The following is an 11876-nucleotide window of genomic DNA, read 5'->3' as shown; positions in this document are numbered from 1 at the left end:
TTGAGGCATCTAAGGAGTGTTGTGAGGCAATATCATCATGTATCTAAAGGAGAGCTTAGAATAACAAGTTTGAGTCGAATAGTATGAAAAAGGGAGCTCATAAAAGAAACAACGCCACACCTTGTGAGAACATGATTTTAGAAGTAGTTTCCCTTGAGGGAAAAATAGAGCCAAGGAAGGGAATATGCCCATAGAGGCATGGTTTGTGTTGTAACTAAAGATTGTATAAATGAAAAACTCAGCAACCATTCAAAGTTGATTTTCTCATTTGGGTTTCCAAGTTAAAATCGTTGTGTCCATTATGTAATTGATTTTTATATGAGGTGAGAATCATTTATATTTTCTTGATATATTACTCTTATTCATAGTCAATTGTTTCTTGTGGTTATTTTAATGGCGAGAACTCATACCCTAGTGATAGTTTTGATTGTTTCACTTAGAATTTCAATCTCCATTGGAAATTGATAAACATCAACAATGAAAAGACACCCACTGTCTAATTCATTATGAATCCTATGATTAGAGGTTATAATGAAAAAGGTGTTTCCCTAGTTTTCATTCCAATCCAATTTTTAAAGTGTTGGATTAATCATATATAGCAATTTGCCTGTTCCAAAGTCATTGGGCCTTATGGGAAAGATGTGGGAAATTTTCATCATAGATAATTATTCAATTGATGGATGAAATCCACTCTTTTGCACTTATATTTCATGTGGATTCATTCGACTTGAAATTGGAATTTGTTGTGTTAGGAATTGAAACCATGTGGATTTAATAGTAAGCATTATCACTTGTAAGCCATATTTCCCTCCTCAATGTTCTGTGTAGCGACCTTATTCTACAACCAACTCATAAAGAAGAAATATTGACAAACAATACACCTTAAAAAAAACAACTTTCTTGTTTGATTGTGTCATTATTTAAAAATTATCTCCCTTTGCATAAAATTCAATTCATTTATACACCATTGACAATGGAATGTTGTCCTATCTATTTGGATAAAATCAACTTGGAAATAAGGGAATATTCTAGTAAATGTGGGCAATACATTGTATGAGGACAACAATGGGCAGATAAAATTCATTTCTTAAGTTTCTTTATAAGCAATTATATATTCTCAATTCCTTGTTAATTATCAAGGAAAATAAAAATTAAGAAAACAATTTAGGTTTTAATTTCTTTTGTTGTCATGTTGGATGCAATTGAACATATGTTAAATGTTTTCTAACTCCCTCAATAATTGATTGTGTATTTATTTGTTTATCTTATCTATGTGAAAGAGGGAGGATTGGAAATAGTTTATACATGATAAAGCTTCAAACATAAAACTAATGGTGGGTGTGACAATGTTGGACTAAGTTTTAAGAGTAGCTTTAGCTCATACTATTCACCTTGATGCCACACCCTGGTTAGTTGCATACACTATCAAATTGGATAGCCATTTAGGATGTCTAAGAAAAGAGAACATTTGTGCAAGCCATTATTGATAAGAGGATATAAAAGAAGAAAACTGTAGAGTAAGTGATAAGATGAAGGAGAGAGATCTCTTCACATTCTCACTAGTTGATTACAAAATATAAATAATTGTTCTTTCATCAAAATCACTAGAATGGAAGTGTCGAGAATGTATTAGACATAGAATATACTCTATTAAATAATCCTCAACCCAAACTAAAAGGGAGTTTGTTGATTGGATTGAACATTGCTTTTGGATATACAATTAGAAGCCATTTTTTTGGACAATTAGAACCAACAACTTCATCACTTATCTCAACCATATGCCTCATAATTATGAGTGGTTGGATGTGCTCTATATTTAAAAGAGAGGGATAGATGAAGAAATTGACAATCTGATTTGAATTCTTGATAGGGTTATGCACAAATAGTTTTGATGATTGACACCTCACATAGTGGGTTGGCCATTGTTAAGCACTCATCAAGACATACACTTTCATACACAAGTTACACTAGACATGAGTGTGTAATTGGATGACATTTCAATCGTGCATGCTTGTAGAAGACCATGGCACATAGAAGTTTGCACTTAGCATTGAAATGTTGGAACATGCCTTGCAATGATTAGAAGAGCATGGACCTCTAAATGAGACAAATAAACATGGATTTGAATTTAATTATGTATATGATCCATGTTGGTGAAGCAAGTGGGCTATAAGCTCCTCATTTAAGGAGATGTCTTGCTAAACGTTCTTGTTGGTTGAGGTTTGTAGTGAAGGTGGATTCTCTTACTAGAGTCTAGGATGCTTTGGAGAAGTCCTCGATTGAGATAAAGAGGAAGAACTTGATATGCCAACATTGGAAAAGATAGGATGTTGTACTTTATATTCATATTGTGATAAAGGGTTGTACCAATGTTTTCTTAATTTCATGATTGGTTTGATACAATAATTTATTGGGATAGTGAAGATGAAATGTTGAGTGATTTGGTATGCCTTAAATGAAACTTAGGATTTGAATGTGTTGTTATATATTGGCTATTAATAAATGTAGTTTTCATATATGCTTAATTAGATCATGCCGTAAAGGTTGTATAAGTATTTTAGTGTTTTATCTACTTGAACATACCTAGATTATTGGTGGACAGATTTAAGATGTTTGCAAAAATGTCTTTGAATATTTAATACTAAGAATTCTATTTCTATGTGATAAACACGCGGCCTTATTGAAATGATGTAAAAGTTTCAAATTAACTAGATTTTCAAAATTTGTACACTTAAACAAGGTAGTTGAAGCAGAAAAGAAAACCACTCTTACTACACTTCAAAAAGGTGGTTGAAGCTAAAACAAAAACCCACCCTTACCCTATGTCAAAAGTTCTCATTACTTGTTTTCTTGGGCTCAATATGATAAATAACATCTTGGAAATCATTATGATGTTTGTCTAACATAATGGCAAGACATACTCCATAATTATTTTAAAAAAATCGAATTTAAAAGTTAGTTAATTTTAAAGTTCATAACTCCACATCAATATGATAACATGCAATTTAATGTGTATAGTATTTAGTTAATTTTAAAGTTCATAACTCCACATCAATATGATAACATCCAATTTAATGTGTATAGTATTAACACGACCTATCATTTTTCCAACTATGATAATTCAATCTTGCACTCCAATACTTTTGACCTAGATTGCATAACTGAGTAGAATACACAAAGACCAATAATGGGCTTCAATGAGCGTGGTCTACAGGATTTTGTAGATATTATCAAGATATTGCTAGATGTGATCATTCAATAGTGGGGGTCCAAGTAATGAATTCAAAGAAACTATACTTAGTGTTTGATCAGAATTTAGTTTGACATAATCAATTCGATCTGATTTACAAACACCATAAAAATTACAAAGAAGCTAAATGTTAATCTAAATGAAATTTCAAATAATCAATTAGCTTTCATCTACAAATATCATAAAAAATTACAAAAAAAAAAACATAAAACACCTACTTGGTATTCTAAAATAGGAAGTAAATACAAACATTCTATTCACAGTCAAGGAGCTACTTCTAACACAATGTTGTTTTTTTCCTCATCGAAGATAATAATATTCAAAACAAAAGTTGCAATATATTAAGAAGACCAAAATGATAGACTTGCCATTTAGTTATTTTAAAACAAAACTAGTAAATAAGTTAGTTTGCAGCCAAAACTAACCATGGTTGCAAAACTAACCATTAGAGAAGATTCTGACATGGCATTGAATGGTATTGTATAACAGTGCCCTAATTAAGAGGTTGGAGGCATTGCAATTGTAATATGTCAATTCCAATCCCTCAACCAATGATGTAAATGTGTATATAATGAATAACTATAAGATGAACGAACATAATTTGTAATCGAAACATTGAATATTAATATAAAGGTGAACTTTAATAGTTTTATGTTTTTTTCTTTTTTCACCAGAATTCAATGATACAATTCTTGGTGAGACCGCTATCTCTTGTTGCTTGAAATGCATAAATAGATTCAGAGTTTTGAGAAACCCTTGGGCACTTGGTATGTTAGTTATAGTGTAATATTTATAAATGTAATGAAGACTATTTGTAATGATGATTGTTATCATTCTGAAAGTTTTCTACAACTCAAAATATTTGGAATTCCAACAGTGAAAATTCTTGGCCATGCTATGTTGGAGCCCGGAATGAAAGTGGATTAGCCTAATGGATTGTTGATTAGTAAAACTGACCCCATTCCTTGGATTACAAGCTAACATGAAAAAGTACTATGGATTGGGGCTGTTGTAGATGAAAAATTGTTTGTGAGCAGAGAAATTGAACTATGTGAAGAGAGTTAAAGTTAACCATAGGTAAATCACCCTTGTGGATTCATAGTTTTAGCTTAGGGGTTGGCCTCTATTGCAATGAGAGCTGGTGCAACAGGGATACTTCCTAAAAATGAAGTGTTCATAACTTGTGATTATGCTGAATTAATGTTCTTTTGATATGGATTATATTACTTTCCAGTTTGTCCAAATCTATTTGCAAGTTTAAGTGTGCATTTTAAATTTATAATTTATGGTGATGAAATAGTTTAATTATATTGTATAAGCCTATATTCTAGTGACTGCATATGTTCGTTCATTGATAATAAAGTAATCAGGAAATATATCAAAACAGGAATCTGGAAATATGAAATCAAAGTAACATATTTAGAGTGAATATTAGTGGTTTCAAGAAATACTCCATATCCTCCACCGTACACAAAGAACAAAGAGTATTTGGTAGATAACCATGATACCTCAACTTGAATTTGCACTAATTGCTCTAGACGCTCAATGTTGACAGCCTACACAATTTGATAAAGATTACGACGATACACATCAACGATCCTGTAAGATGGCGATTTTCAATGCTCGATATTAGTACCAGAACTAAATGGCTTGAAAAATTGGATGAAATAATAGAATCAACTTGAATTTGCAACACAATTTGATAAAGATTAAGACGATACACATCAACGATCCTGTAAGATGGCCATTGCCAATGCTCGATTTTAGTAACAGAACTAAATGGCTTGAAAAATTGGATGAAATAATAGACTGGAGATTCAGCTCTTTCTGGAATTCCATTTCAAAGTTACAACACGCCAAATATCAAGCAATTTTCAAACCAGTCTCACAAACTATACTTCGACCTGACAAAACTACGTTCCTCTGGAAATATGCTCTGTTATTATCAACACCTCCAACTAGAACTTTCAAAATATAGCATAACTATCCTGAATCCTCCACTGCACAATTTGAAAGTTGAATCACAAAAGCAAGTTCTGAATGAACGGTGAAGTAAGCCCTCCGCTTGGTTTTAATTCAAGACAATGGGATCGATCAAACCTAGGGAACAATATTAGATGACCTGATTTTGTCAATCCATTGCCCCATGGAAGTTTCTGTGTTTCGAAACCCAAAGAAACCATACTCTTTACTCTTATTCATGCTAAGTACAGCTCCCCAAGGTGGATTTAGTATTAAATCTGCAAACCACCAGTTTCCAACTTCTTTGATCTTTGTTGGGCGGAGCTTATTTTCATTGACAATGGCATCCCAAACCAGATTTTTGTCTTTCATCGCCTCAGCCAAACTGAAGCCTTCACCCTCATATGGTAAGGGTTCCAGATCAAATTTCTCTGCGAGTATTCCCCAGAGGTGTTTCCATTTATACACGTCTCCATTAGCACAATTAAAGGCCTGGTTCTTGGCATAAGGATCTGTGGCAGCCCAAATTTCTTGTTCTGTAATTAATTCTGCATCAGATGCATCCATAAACTGTTCCCACGAAATTATGTTCCCTGGGTACTTGAAAGGCAACCCCTCATGTTTGCAAATGGCAGCGTAAACACAGAGTGTGCCTAAAACATTCATCAAGCTCCAAGGAGAGAAGCCAAATATGTGTGTCGGACGGTGAATGGACCAAGTTAATCCTTCTTTCTTCTTTGCAGCCTCAAATACAATATCCTCGAGAGTGTAGTAGAAATTGGGCACAGGTAGCCTAGGTAGCTCTTCGTGAAAGGGTGCCTCGTGAGGCTGATATTTACGATTCATGGCCACTGCATCAAATGGACCAATGTAGTGTTTCCCTCCAGTCTGAAGACATATGTGCTGTAAATTCTCTGCATTCGGCAGGAGGGCATCTAACACATTACTCAACATTCTTCCATTGTCCTCACAGTTCTGCTCCTCTGTCTCTCTGCTAACCCAAACAACCCAAAAGAGATGAGTGACATCCTTCAATGATGAGATCTTTTCTAAAGTTTTCTCTCTATCTAAAACATCACATTGAACGTATTCCACTGGACTATCTGGAGACCAATCTGGCTTAGGCCTCCTAGCAACTCCATAAACTTTCCAAGGTCCACCAGGAGTGTCAGATAATGGCAATATTTCTGCCAAGCAATTTCCTACAATTCCTGTTACCCCTATGACCAACGCCACTCCCTGCTGCCTCCCAGATTTATCTCTGGAGCTTTCACCATTGGTTTGGAATTTTCTCTGCATTGAAAGAGTTACGAGTTACCAAAATAGCAATCCACAATGCAATATAATGAAGCAAGAGCAACAATTCCAAATGCAGCAAAATGCTTATCATTTAACGCATCCAAACACGGCTTTGAGAAACACATCGAGATTACGAAGCCAAGTATGCATATTCAGATTTAATACATGACCATTTCTATGTTGTCGAGATATGCTGCCTAGCTTCACAACCCAGCTATACATATCAGACCAGGTTTAAATGGATCTGTGTTAATGTTCATATTCAGTGCACTGTACCTTGAATGCACCTATATATTAAAAGAAAGTGTTTGATCAATTCATTAACTTAGCCCAGACCAGCACCTCAATAAATGTTCGATAAATCATTTATCCTCACCCAGTAGAGCAGCTCAATTCGTGCTCAGGTTTAGATGGATGTGTTAATGTCAGTATTCAATGCAATCTACTTTCAAATCCACTCACCCATAAACACAGCGAGTGTTGATGAATCCTTCACCCTGACCTTATAGACCACCTCAATTTGTGTGAACTCAACATATGCAACCTGGCATGGATATTAAGCTTGCCTTACAGGAGTCTGTGCTAATGTCGATATTCAATGGACCCTAAACCCAGCCCCACCATGTACAGAAATGGCTCTCTCAGTGCAGTAACCTAACCCTAAAATCCTAAATAATTACAGGAGAAAAAAGAGAGCAGTCTTTAGCTGTAACGGTGTAATAAACCTAAACTAAGAATCGTAAGAAAGAAAATGGCATTTGCTTGTAGAACTTTGTCTGAGAAGCGAAAACATATCTGCAATCCATGTAATAATTTAATAATAAAAGTACGAAGAGCAATCCACAGAGGCAAAACGAGAAGAAAGATTACTGCAATGCTGCTTTTCATTAATTTCCCTAAAAATAACTGTATTATAGTGAAGAAAGAATACTAAAACCCCAAAGAACCAGTAACCCCAAATTTATCAGACTTTAAAGGACCATTAAATCGACATAAAATAAATGTGCAATTATAAACTAAAACACTTACCCCGCGAGTGCCAAGGGAACCTGTCCACCAAGAATATCAGCTCATTGTGATAAAATGCACACTAATCCACACACCAAACTGTGACAAGAAACATCACTATCAATTTCAATTTCAGAAATGTATACATGCAAAATTAGCACAAAAAATTCCATAATCCATGACTTCATTTAATCTTCCCCACTAATCACATACTACCAACTTATCGGCTATCAGCGCAGTGCTGTAATGCCGTACTAATGGATTGTAGGTAAGCAATTTCAAGAATGAGGCAATGATTGGAATTTCCACGGATTTCTTCACATTTCTTACCCAAGAAAGGAGCCAAATGACCTGACTGAGGATGAGCTGCGAGTTCCAAATGGAATTAGCGTTGCAGTGAAGAAATGAACACAGCTGAGCAGAGACTCGGATTGGAATCCTGCAACAAATTCATTCACTTGAGCAAAGGGCGCGATAGCACATACATAAACATCGAGCTATCGTGAGATTTATATGGGTGAAGTAGCAGGGATGGTAGATCCTTGGGCATTTTGGTGTAGATCATGGACTGGTAGGTTTGCACAGGGAAAGGTAGCCAGATCTGCGTTAAGTATACATTGCAGGTATCTTTTTCGGGTCTCTAGTTGCTGCACCATGGTTATAACAAGCACATGTCAGCTGCGAAACGAATGGCTCACTGGCGGTGTGTCCGTCCCGCTTCCTCATTAACCATTCAGTGTTGGATCAACGATCACACTTCATTCAATCGTCTAACACCACAAATCCACGATCAATAATAAGACACGGCAGCGGCTAGGGCAATTCATTTCAAAGGGAAACGCCTTACGGCGTAATTACAATGTTATTAACTGTTGTTAGTAAAAGGTAGTTCTCTTTTATGCCTCACTTTTAATATCTTCCCTCCTCGTAAAATTATAAAGACAATTTTAAAGATAAAAAGATTAGGTATAAATATTATTAAAATCATTAAGATATTTAAGTTATGGAAATAAAAAAAAATTAATTTATAGAAATATTAAATATATTTTTATAATAAATTTGAGTTTTAGAAGTAAAATAATTAAAGCATTTTCCACTTTTGGTTAACATAAGAAGAAAATCGATTTTTTTTACTCTACTATGTAATTTAAGGTTTTTATATAGTTTGTCCATGCTCAACTTCATGAGAGGGGTCTCATTTAGCCAAATTATTTTGAGGTTTATGGTGATTATGAATTTATCGTATTTTTTTTTTTTTTTTTTTAATTTTTGATATCCTTTTCATAGAGTAGTTGGGCAAAGTGGGGTTTCTAGTTTCACAATGAATCCTATGTTGGGTGCATCTTGTCAAAGCTAGAAATCTAAGGAGTTAGCTACAAAAAGCAGTGCAAGGTCCAAAATTTGAAATTAAATCTAGTAATATCATAGAATATATCAATTACATGCGAGATCATGCTCTGATATGCGAATTCATTGGATTTTGGTCCTTCGAAAAGTCTCTAATTGTGTGGATCTGAAATAAATGGAACCTTTAGCGTCAAATTTAATTGGAGCTAGTGGAAAAAGGTTTTTTCACAATCATTTTCTTCAGCTTGGAAGACACATGGATGATTTTTGAATGATTATTATATTTTTTTAACAATGCAGGGATCTTCATTCAATTTTGGAAAGACTTGTATAATCCAATGAACAAAGACTCCCTTGCTTCCCCAGTGTTGGTATGACTCTTTTCTCTTACCAAGGAATACTGGGAAGAGAAAATTGTTGAAGGCATTGGAAATTCCATCGAAACGTTTGTCAAAGTATAAAAAGCTACTAAGAGAGGGAGGTACACATCATATGGTTAGATCTTTATATAAATATCTCCCAGCCTCTTATAGCCTCCATCATTATTTATTGTCAAAATAGTGTTTGGAAGCAATCTCTAGATTATAAACATGTCCCCTTTAGATGTAGATGTTGTCATGAATATGGGCATCTCATTAGGGACTATTCGATAAATATCAAGGAATCAACAAACAAGCAAATCCTTTTTAGAAAGAGCAAGATGATATGAGAAATTTCCCAAAAGAAGAAGAAATTTGAGTCCTTAGGGTACCTCAAATCCTAAATAGATCTCTAGATATCAAAATAAGTTTGAGTCTTTCTCCTCTCTGAAGGAGTCTCTAGAGTAATACAACCCTCAATCAAGCATGTAATTAGTAGAATGAAAATCCTATAAACCCCTATGGAATCCTATGTAGCCTGTGCAAAAGTCCCTTGAAGAGCACTAGCAAAATATATAACCATAGGAAATGCTTAGATTCTTATTGAAAGAAGTTGAAGCAAAATCCCTACTAGAAGATATGGATCTAGATAATCCACGACTAACTACCCTTGCAGAAAAACGACATGGAAAAGATCCGAAGGCCATACCAGCTAATGAGACTATGATTTTGTACAATGCTTATCCTTGAAGCAAGGAAAAATACCAATTGCACTCAAGTTCTTCACAGTCTAGTCTTGGGGTTTACAAAAAAAAATAATTCAAAGTGGTCTCTAAGAAAAACAAAGAAGCTAAAAAATAAGGTTGCAAGAGTAATAAGGAATTAATCCAAGAAGAAAATGAATAATTAGTCAACCCAAGGAAAATCATAACAATGTTATAGGAATTTCCCCCTTGACATCTTGAATCCTCAAGGATTTTATCTATAGTGAAGATTTTCATAATCAATTTATGATTGTCTATTATTGGTTAGTAGCTTGTAGGTATGTAGAATCTCTTAGATTTTAGTCATGTTTCAGATATCTAAGATATATGTAACATTTTCTAATTAATGAAAGGAACCATTTACCCTACAAAAAGAAAGAAAAAAAAAAGCATACGAAAATCAACATTGATAAAAAATTAAGTGATTGTCATAGAGTTACATAGTGAAAATGGGTATTGGAAAATTACAAAAAGGTGAGGGGATGCAAGAGTATATCATCTCCATGACTTTAAGAGGGTTGAAGATGAAAGACAATTTCTCCTAAAGTGTGTTTCAAACACCCAAATTGAAATTGAAATTCAAAATTATATGTTAGAATACAATAATTACCTTCTTAACCTCTAAGGCATGAAAACTATCATAATCATGGAATATTTCTCTTAGCTTTTTCTTAGTGTAGAAATTTGATTCTAAAGGAATTTAATAAAAATTGTTACCTTTTTTAAGTTTTATATATTAATTATGGTCTCAATCAATGTGTAAGGTACCTAGCCCCCTAATGTCTTGTTGAAATGTGGCAAGAAGAATATTCCAATCTAATTTGTCCTTGTATTAAATTGTGAATTAAAATAGAATTTAGTCTTAATAGCTACTTGGAATTAATTAATTAATTTGTTTCAAATTATTTAGTTGGAGAAATTCAAGGTAGAAGTCTTTCTGAAGTCATGCAACAGTTATCCCGTAATTAAGGAGACAAGACTGAGTTATATTTGAGTTTTAATTAGTTAACTCGGTTTACTGAGTTAAGTCCAGTTAAATTAGTTCCAAAATGTTTGAGGAACTAATAGAGAGTTAACAATCAATTAATGCATGCATGCATCCAACTAGTGCTACTCTAGTTAACTGAAGATTCCCTCACTAGAAACTCATGCATGTCTATTCTGAGAAAGACCCAGTTGAGATTAAAGTCAAGGATAGTGTACTATTAGTTGCATGTGTTTTCTTATAAAGAAAACTCATGCATGTAGTCAAGGAATCATTCCTTGAGGTTTCCAGAGTTCTAACATTGTGTGAGAGAGGTTTTCCGCTTGGTGAGGTGAAGATCATCCACAAGGAATAGTGTAAGGAAATAGGAGCTTGGAGGGTAGAGAGGAAGGCTTGAGAGAAGCCAAGATTTCCTGTGAGCATATATGAGGATTGTACTGAGAACTGGCTAGCTGTGAGAGCTAAGGCTTTGTATAATTCCTATGTATTTTCACATGATAATAAAGATAGTGGTGTTTTTAGTTGAGGCTTTCCCCAAAGTATTTTCATGTGTATTGTGCATTAATTCTTCTTCTTCTTCTGGTTATATTGTTCAGATTGATCTTTAAGCTTCTATAAATTGATAGTAGAAGTAGGTTATATTATTCTGCTTTGATTTATATTGCATTATCGGGTTAACCTACAAGCAGATTTTCTGCATGGTATTTGAGCTGGATTTGTAGAGAATTTCTACATGGTATCAGAGCTATGAACAGTATACTGAGAAGAGAATTCGAAGTTTGAAGTTCAGGGTTGCAGGTGCAAATCGAATTCATATCATACTTCAATGTTGGCCAGTGGCGATCTATGGCTTGAGACTCGAGTATGCCTTGGAAAGTAGCTCGAATTACATAGCATGGAAA

General features: G+C 34.2%; 1 pseudogene across 1 annotated transcript; it reads right to left on the bottom strand.

The window, feature by feature from the left end:
- Nucleotides 1-4780: 4780 nt before the first annotated feature.
- On the bottom strand, nucleotides 4781-8024 carry LOC149252533 (3-oxo-Delta(4,5)-steroid 5-beta-reductase pseudogene; annotated as a pseudogene). The gene is made up of 3 exons (XR_016266070.1): nucleotides 7850-8024; nucleotides 7541-7618; nucleotides 4781-6505 (listed from the first exon to the last, which is right to left on the bottom strand). The product of XR_016266070.1 is annotated as a 3-oxo-Delta(4,5)-steroid 5-beta-reductase pseudogene (transcript).
- Nucleotides 8025-11876: the final 3852 nt, after the last annotated feature.

This window comes from Pinus tabuliformis, chromosome 7 (genome assembly GCF_031772625.1).
Source record: "Pinus tabuliformis cultivar Carrire ecotype Pingquan chromosome 7, CPIR1, whole genome shotgun sequence".
Classification (NCBI taxonomy): domain Eukaryota; kingdom Viridiplantae; phylum Streptophyta; class Pinopsida; order Pinales; family Pinaceae; genus Pinus; species Pinus tabuliformis.
The sequence above is the reverse complement of the archived record's forward strand: the minus strand, read 5'-3'. Positions and strand labels throughout refer to the sequence as shown.